Source organism: Panthera uncia, chromosome E1 (assembly GCF_023721935.1).
Source record: "Panthera uncia isolate 11264 chromosome E1, Puncia_PCG_1.0, whole genome shotgun sequence".
Lineage (NCBI taxonomy): Eukaryota > Metazoa > Chordata > Mammalia > Carnivora > Felidae > Panthera > Panthera uncia.
The window spans coordinates 25894192-25901812 of record NC_064814.1 but is presented as its reverse complement, the minus strand read 5'-3'; the positions used below and the strand labels follow the sequence as shown (position 1 = coordinate 25901812).

Genomic DNA, 7621 nt, shown 5'->3' with positions numbered 1-7621 from the left:
CCCACGTTGGGTGTAGACATTACTTATAAATAAGTAAATAACATTTAAAAAATCAAAAGAAACAAACAAACAAAAACTTATTAAAGCCCCCCTTCTTGGAAATTTGGATCTTCTGGCAGCCAGGAAACTTGAACTTGGCCATATGTAGGACCTCAATCACATGCTACTTGTTCTGCAACTTGGTTCAGATGGACATGATGACTTGGTCAATGTGGACCCTGGCCACTGTGCCCCAGGTCTTTCCAAAGGCACCGCACACACCTGTCTGGAGCCTAGATTGGAGAAGGCATGAGGCCAAACTTCAATGTCCACCAGAAAAAGCTGTCTCCAAGGTCCCTGAGGGCAGTCCGTACAATCAACAGGCGCATACACTACCAAGGAGGCTGCTGTTTGCAGCCATTTTACTCTCTTTTAAACAAGGTTTCCTTTATTCATTTTCACAAACACATCCACTACTCTGCACACAAGACTCTTCCCATAGAACAACCACTGTACAGAACCATTTGTGGAAATGTTTTATTCCCACTCCCCTGGAAGGCAGCACAGACTTAACAGCCTCCCCCTTTGGGGATGTCATACTCTCACATGCAAACAATACCAATATTTTGTGGATCTGACTAGGTGCGTCTATGAGGCATGATTGTCCTTGCTCAATGACTACTATGTAGCAGGCACAGAAGTTGTTGCATGAACATATATCATTAATGAGTTCTCACAATAGCACTGTAAGGTGGGTACTATTATCACATTTTTAAAAATGAAATTCAGGTTCTGAACATATGAGCAAATTTGCTAAAGATCACACAGAAAACAATTAGTGAAGGGGACTTAAAGAGAAATTAAAAAACAATCTCACTTACAATTGCATCAAAAAGAATAAAATACACAAGAGTAAATTTAACTAAGGAGGTGAAAGACCTGTGTGCTGAAAACTATAAGGCAATGTGGAGAAGACACAAATAAAAAGAAATATATTCTGTTTTCTGGAATAGAAGAATTGATATTGTTCAGATGTCCATACTACCTAAAGCAATCTATGGATTCAAGGCAGTCTCTATCAAAATTCCAATGTCATTTTTCCTAGAAATAGTATAAATAATCTTAAAATGTGTATGGAACCATGGGGCGCCTGGGTGGCTCAGTCAGTTAAGTGGCCGACTTCGGCTCAGGTCATGATCTCGCAAACCGTGGGTTCGAGCCCCGCGTCAGGCTCTGTGCTGACAGCACAGAGCCTGGAGCCTGTTTCAGATTCTGTGTCTCCCTCTCTCTGACCCTCCCCTGTTCATGCTCTGTCTCTCCCTGTCTCAAAAATAAGTAAAACGTTAAAAAAAATTTTAAAAAAATGTGTATGGAACCATAGAATATCCCAAATAGTCAAAGTAATCTTGAGAAAGAACAAAACTGGAGGCATCACGTTTCCTGAGTTCAAGCTACACTGCAGAGCTGCAGTAATCGAAACAGTATGGTATTGGCATAAAATTAGACACACAGATCAATAGAACAGGATTGAGAGCCCAGAAATAAACCCACACAAATATGGTCAATTAATCTATAACAAAGAATCCAAGAATAGACAATGGAGAATAAACAGTCCCTTCAATAAATGATACTAGGAGAACTGGACAGCCACATGCAAAACAATGAAACTGGACCACCGTCTCCTACCACATACAAAATTAATTCTAAAAGGGTTAAAGATTTGAATGTAAGACCTGAAACCATAACATTCCTAGAAGAAAACATAGGTGATAAACTTCTTGACATTGGTCTTGGCAATGATTTTCTGGACTTCACAAAAGCAAAGTCAACAAAAGGAAAATCAAAAAGTGGGACTACATCAAACTACAAAGCTTCTGCATAGCAAAGGAAATTATCAATAAAACGAAAAAGCAACGTATCAAATGGGAGGAAATATTTGCAAATCATATATCAGATAAGAGCTTAACATCCAAAATGTGTAAAGAACTCTTACAGGGGCACATGGGTGGCTCAGCCGGTAAGCGTCCGACTTCAGCTCAGATCATGATCTCATGGTTTGTGAGTTTGAGACCCTCCTCGGGCCCTGTGCTGACAGCTCAGAGCCTGGAGCCTGCTTCGGATTCTGTGTCTCCCTCTCTCTTTGCTCCTCCCCCACTCACTCTCTGTCTCTCTCTCAAAAATAAGTAAACATTTAAAAAAATTAAAAAAAGAACTCTTACAACGAGAGCAAAAAAAATTTTTTTATTAAAAAATAAGCAGAGAATCTGAATAGAGAGTTTTCCAAACAAGACATACAGATGGCCAACAGGTACATTAAAAGGTGCCCAACATTACTAATAATCAGGGGAATGCAAATCAAAACCACAATGAACTATCACCTTTACACATGTCAAAATGGCTATTATCAAAAAGACAAGAAACAGCAAGTGTTAGCTAGGATGCGAAGAAAAGGGAACCCTTTTGCACTGTTGCTGGGAATGTAAATTGGTTCAGCCACTGTGGAAAACAATACAGAGGTCCCTCAAAAAATTAAAAACAAAACTACCACATGATCCAGCAATTCCACTTGTGGGTATTTATCCAAAGGAAATTAAAACTCCCAACTCAAAAAGATATACACACTCCTGTGTTCACTGCCACATTATTTAGAATAGCTAAGACGTGGAAGCAACCTAAGTGTCCACTGATGGACAAATGCGAAAATAAATGTGGTCTATATACAACAGGATATTATTCAGCCATCAAAACAAAAGAAGAAGAAGAAGGAAATCCTTCCACCTGCAACAACCTGGATGGGCCTTGAGGGCATTATGCTAAGTGAATAAGTCAGACCGAGAAAGACAAATACTCTATGATCTCACTTAGATATGGGATCTAAAAAAAAAAAAAAGAAAAGAAAGAATAAAAGAGGCAGTGGCAGGATAAGGAATGCAAAGAGCTGTTAGTAAAGCTGGTGGTTGTTGTCAATAAATCTTGGTCCAAAACTACTAAAAAGTTGCCAGAACTGTGTGAGAAGTTTTCTACTGCTCTCCTCTTGGGAAGGGGCTTGGCAGGAGAGGGAGTAGGGAGAAAGGAACTCAAGGTGAGATGAAAAGCTATTGCAATTATTCCCTGCGCTGATGTTTACTGAGAGGCACCAAAGGGGAGAAAAAATATCTCTCCAGCCTAAGGCGAAGCTATCTCAACACAGCTATTCCTTATTGAGCATCTGCTATGTGCTTACTTATGGTATTACCTTTAATGGTCACAATATCTGTGAAAGTAAGGTGACATCTCTATTTTTAAATAAACTTTTAATTTTATAGTTGTTTTAGATATCTAGAAAAGTTGCAAAGATAGTGCAGAGATTTCCAGTGTATTCCTCCCACAGTTTTACCCATTGTCAATCTCTTAACATCACCAGGGTACATTTGTCAAAACTAAGCAACTGACATTGTTAGGTTACTATTAACCAAATTCCAGACCGTATTTGGATTTCACCAATTTCCCCATTAATGTCCATGTCTGAGTCCATTCGGGCTGCTGCTATAATAAAAATACCATAGGGGTGCCCGCGTGGCTCAGTCAGTTGAGCATGTGACTCTTCTTTTTGACTCAGGTCATGGGATCAAGCCCTGTATCAGGCTCTGCACTGAACATGAAGCCTGCTTGGGATTCTCTCTCTCTCTCCCCCTCTTTCTTCTCTCTCACTCATGCTCTTTCTCTCTCTAAAAAAAGAAATAAATAAAAATAAAAATGCCATAGACAAGGTGGCTTAAACAGTAGAAACTTAATTCTCACAGTTCTGGAAGTTGGAAAGTCCTAGATCAAAGTGTAGGTAGATCCAGTGTCTGCTGAGAATCCACTCTGGTTCATAGAGAGTTGTCTTCTCACTATGTCCTCAACATGTCAGAAAGGGCCAGGTTGCTCCCTGGAGTCTCTTTTATACAGGTAAAAAAAAAAATTTTGTAAATATGTGAGAAGTTGGAGCTGTTAACTAACCTTATTTTTATCATATAATTTTGATATATATCATCATATTGTGTCCCTTAAACATATATGCTGTATGTCAATAATATCTCAATAAATCTGTAAAAAAAATCAATAAAACTTCTTCCTGATTACTGGGCTATTCAGAGTCCCTACTTCTTCTTGAGTCGATTATTGTAAATAATATTGTCTCAGAAAATCGTGCATTCCTTAGAATCTCAAATTTGTCTCTGTGTAATGGAATTGAATATCCCACTTTAATATCAGTTACTAAATCCTCTTTCTAATTCTTCATTTTCTGTGATTATGTTTTCTCCTAATTCTTGATTTGAGTTGCTAGCAACTTGTTTAATATCTTACCAATTTTTTTAAGTCTGCCATAATTTTGGTTTGCTTTACATAAGTCTATTTTGTTTGCCAATTATTGAATTAAATCCTGCATACAGTCATTTCTTATTGAAAAGCAAAGTATTTCAGGCTATGCATTTTCTCTGAGTACAATGCTAGTCATTCTGTAAGTTCTAATATCTAGTGCCCTTAATGTCGTTATTGTCTAATTATAATCTAATTGTACCTCTTATATTCCCCCTGACCTAAGCATTATTTAAGTGAATGCTTTGCATTTGTTTTTTTTTTTTTTAATTTTTGAGTGGTTGAGTTTTTAGTTCAACTCTTTTTTTATCAATAATGTTGTCCTTAGAGGGGCGCCTGGGTGGCTCAGTCGGTTAAGCGGCCGACTTCGGCTCAGGTCATGATCTCACGGTCCGTGAGTTCGAGCCCCGCGTCAGGCTCTGTGCTGACAGCTCAGAGCCTGGAGCCTATTTCAGATTCCGTGTCTCCCTCTCCCTGACCCTCCCCCGTTCATGCTTTGTCTCTCTCTGTCTCAAAAATAAATAAACGTTAAAAAAAATTAAAAAATAAATAATGTTGTCCTTAGAAAATATGACCTGCATGATTTCCCTATTTTAGAACATGAGACAGTTTTATGGCCCAGTTTTTAAACAGTCTTTTAACCCTGATGAAGGGGAGAAAGAACAATTTCGATTTACTGCAGAATTCCAGAGATCCAGCAGACTGAGGGAAGAAGCTGAAGCTGTAAAATACCACAGCGGAAGTTTTATCTCTGTGTTCATAATCTTCTGTGCCATGCTGGAGTGGCCGCCAGGAGTTGCTGGGGAGTGTCCAGTGTTTTGCCTCGTGGGGACATCTGGGCCAAGTCCCGTCTGTAAGTAGGTACCACGTGGGCACAAGGCACTTAATGAGTTCTTGCAGGATTCAGATAGGACACGAGCTGCCTGCAGCCCACCCTTGCGTCTAGTTGGCGTCTCTCAGAGTGAAGCAGCGTTGCTGAATTCTGAAGAAGTCTCCCCTACTCACCTTCCAGGCAAGCTTTTTCTCTTTCTCTTTCTTTCTTTCTTTCTTTCTTTCTTCTTTCTTTCTTTTTCTGAAGCTCAAAACAAATAGCCTATTGGCAAAGTACTCGTAGAGGTATAGGTTAATATTTCCCTTTCGGACATATACTTACCATTCAAGGATACGAAATCAAAGTCATTGAAAGGTGCGACCGTTACAGAATATGTTCTGCCTGAGAGTTTGGTTTTAGCTGAGCCTCAAGATCACATCCCACCCCTACCAGAATAGCAGATGTCCCTTAGTCACCAGAGCTCACTGTCAGTAATATCTTACATCTGAAAATAAATCCAGCTTTAGGCAGCTTGACCACATATGCGCCTCTGAAACTATGGCAACAGAAAGTCCTTTTACCTCTGAGTCCCAATTAAAAGTGTTCTGTTGGCTATAATTGGAATGTTTGGTCTCCAAAACTAGTATATCAAAGCAATCATGTAAGCCTCAAATGTCACCATCACACAAATTGATATTTCCCATGCAAGCGGCTAATGAGTGGTCAGACCAAAGAGCATGTGTGATTGAGGTTACAGAGAACAACTGAATAAATTCATTTGGGGATCTTTTTCTCTAGGCCCCATCTGACCCACCAAAGGGTGGGGAGAGAAAAGGTGGAGATTTTCAAGTCTGGGTATCCAGGAGGGTAGAGGGGCTTTTAATAGAAACTATTAAATACTTGAAGAGTAGGTTTCATGTAAAGAATGACACTTGGTGAGAAATGTATTTGATTTTACTCTAATAGAAAGCCAGGCGTCTGGCACTGAACCAGGACGCATCATGTTTGAGTTTCCTGCCTGGTTAAAAAAAAAAGAAAAAGAATGTGGGGTGGGGGAAGGAGGAAGGAGGAAGGAGGAAGGAGAAAGGAGGGAGGAGGAGGAGGAAGAGGAGGAAGAGTGTTGATTAGTAATAAGAATGTCTTTTTTTGAACATTATACTTTCAGATTGGTTTTATCTTTGTTTCTGATTGATTCTTAGCAGTAGCATGGAACAACTCAGCTTTTAGTCTCTCCTCTGTTAAGTATGAAATGATCTATAAACAAACACTTAAAAACATGCAATTGAAATGGATCTTGTGATCCTTTTGTAATGTGAAAATCTCCTGGTAATGTAAATAATTTCACCTTCTAAAAATCTGTTTGCTAACATATTCAGTGCTGTTTAATAATGTTAAAAGACTATTTTCTGGGCCTTTATTTTCTGGGAATTAGGAGATAGATAGATAGATAGATAGATAAGATAGAGGGAGGGAGGGAGGGAGGGAGGGAGAAATTTCTTTCTTCTTGGATGATATCATAGGAATATGCAAATAACAGAAAGATCAACCAACAGTGGTTTCATCAAGTCAGAAGGTAGACATTACATGTCTACAACTCACATGCTCATCCCTGGGAAATGTGTTCTTTTAGTGGACATGCCACTACCTTTCAGCTGGGGTTAGGTTAATGAAGAAGGGAGAAGAGTTATTGGGTAAGCAACTACCATATTCCCTCCCCATCTAACACATCTAGAAGGCGTGGTGCTTTTTAGAGCAATGATCATTCAGCTTTCAATTGAGGATTTCAAGTCATACACCATCTGTCACTATTTTAAATGAATTCAAGTCAAAAAAGTTGGGATCACGTGCTGGCCTGGCCACTAACTCTGTGACCTTGGACAACAAAGTGATTTACTTTTATTTCTTAGTAAAATGAGATAACTTAAAGCCATCATTGGAAAGACCCTGAAATTCTATGCTTCCATGCTACATCCTTAGCTGGTATATACCCAGGTTCTCTGGTATTGGTCTCCTGAACCCCGATCCCCACCCTTTATTCCTGGGAGATAATCTTCCAAGGATCTAGGAGCATCGCTGCAGGAATCATAGTGCTTTGGAGAAATGAAAATATCTCCTTGTATCCCTTATACAGAGAAGATTGGAAAGCAGTGGTGGTTCTAAGGTGACATACCTGATCCATTTCAGCAAGGCCCCCAGGCTCTGTGTGACCAGCACACCTGTGCCAGAGGTAAAATGATCTCCACTGGAAGTGAGGAAGACAGAACCAACCTCTGCCACCACCACTGCACGCGGACTGCTGGGGAAGCTCCTAGAAAAGAAGTAGCAAACAGGAAGGAAATGAGAAGAGAGGATTGAGAAAAGTTTAGGGTGACATGTGAAGTCTTGCTCAGATACAAACCCTACGGCATCCACGGTGCTTTCTGTCCTCAAGCTGTCTCCGTCCAGGAACCTCATCCTCACATAGCTAAACCCCCTTTCCAGTGAGCTGGA

At 39.8% G+C, this 7621-nt stretch overlaps 1 pseudogene; it reads right to left on the bottom strand.

Annotated features, from left to right (window-relative positions):
* Positions 1 to 319: 319 nt before the first annotated feature.
* On the bottom strand, positions 320 to 417 carry LOC125927718 (uncharacterized; annotated as a pseudogene).
* Between the last annotated feature and the right edge of the window lie 7204 nt (positions 418 to 7621).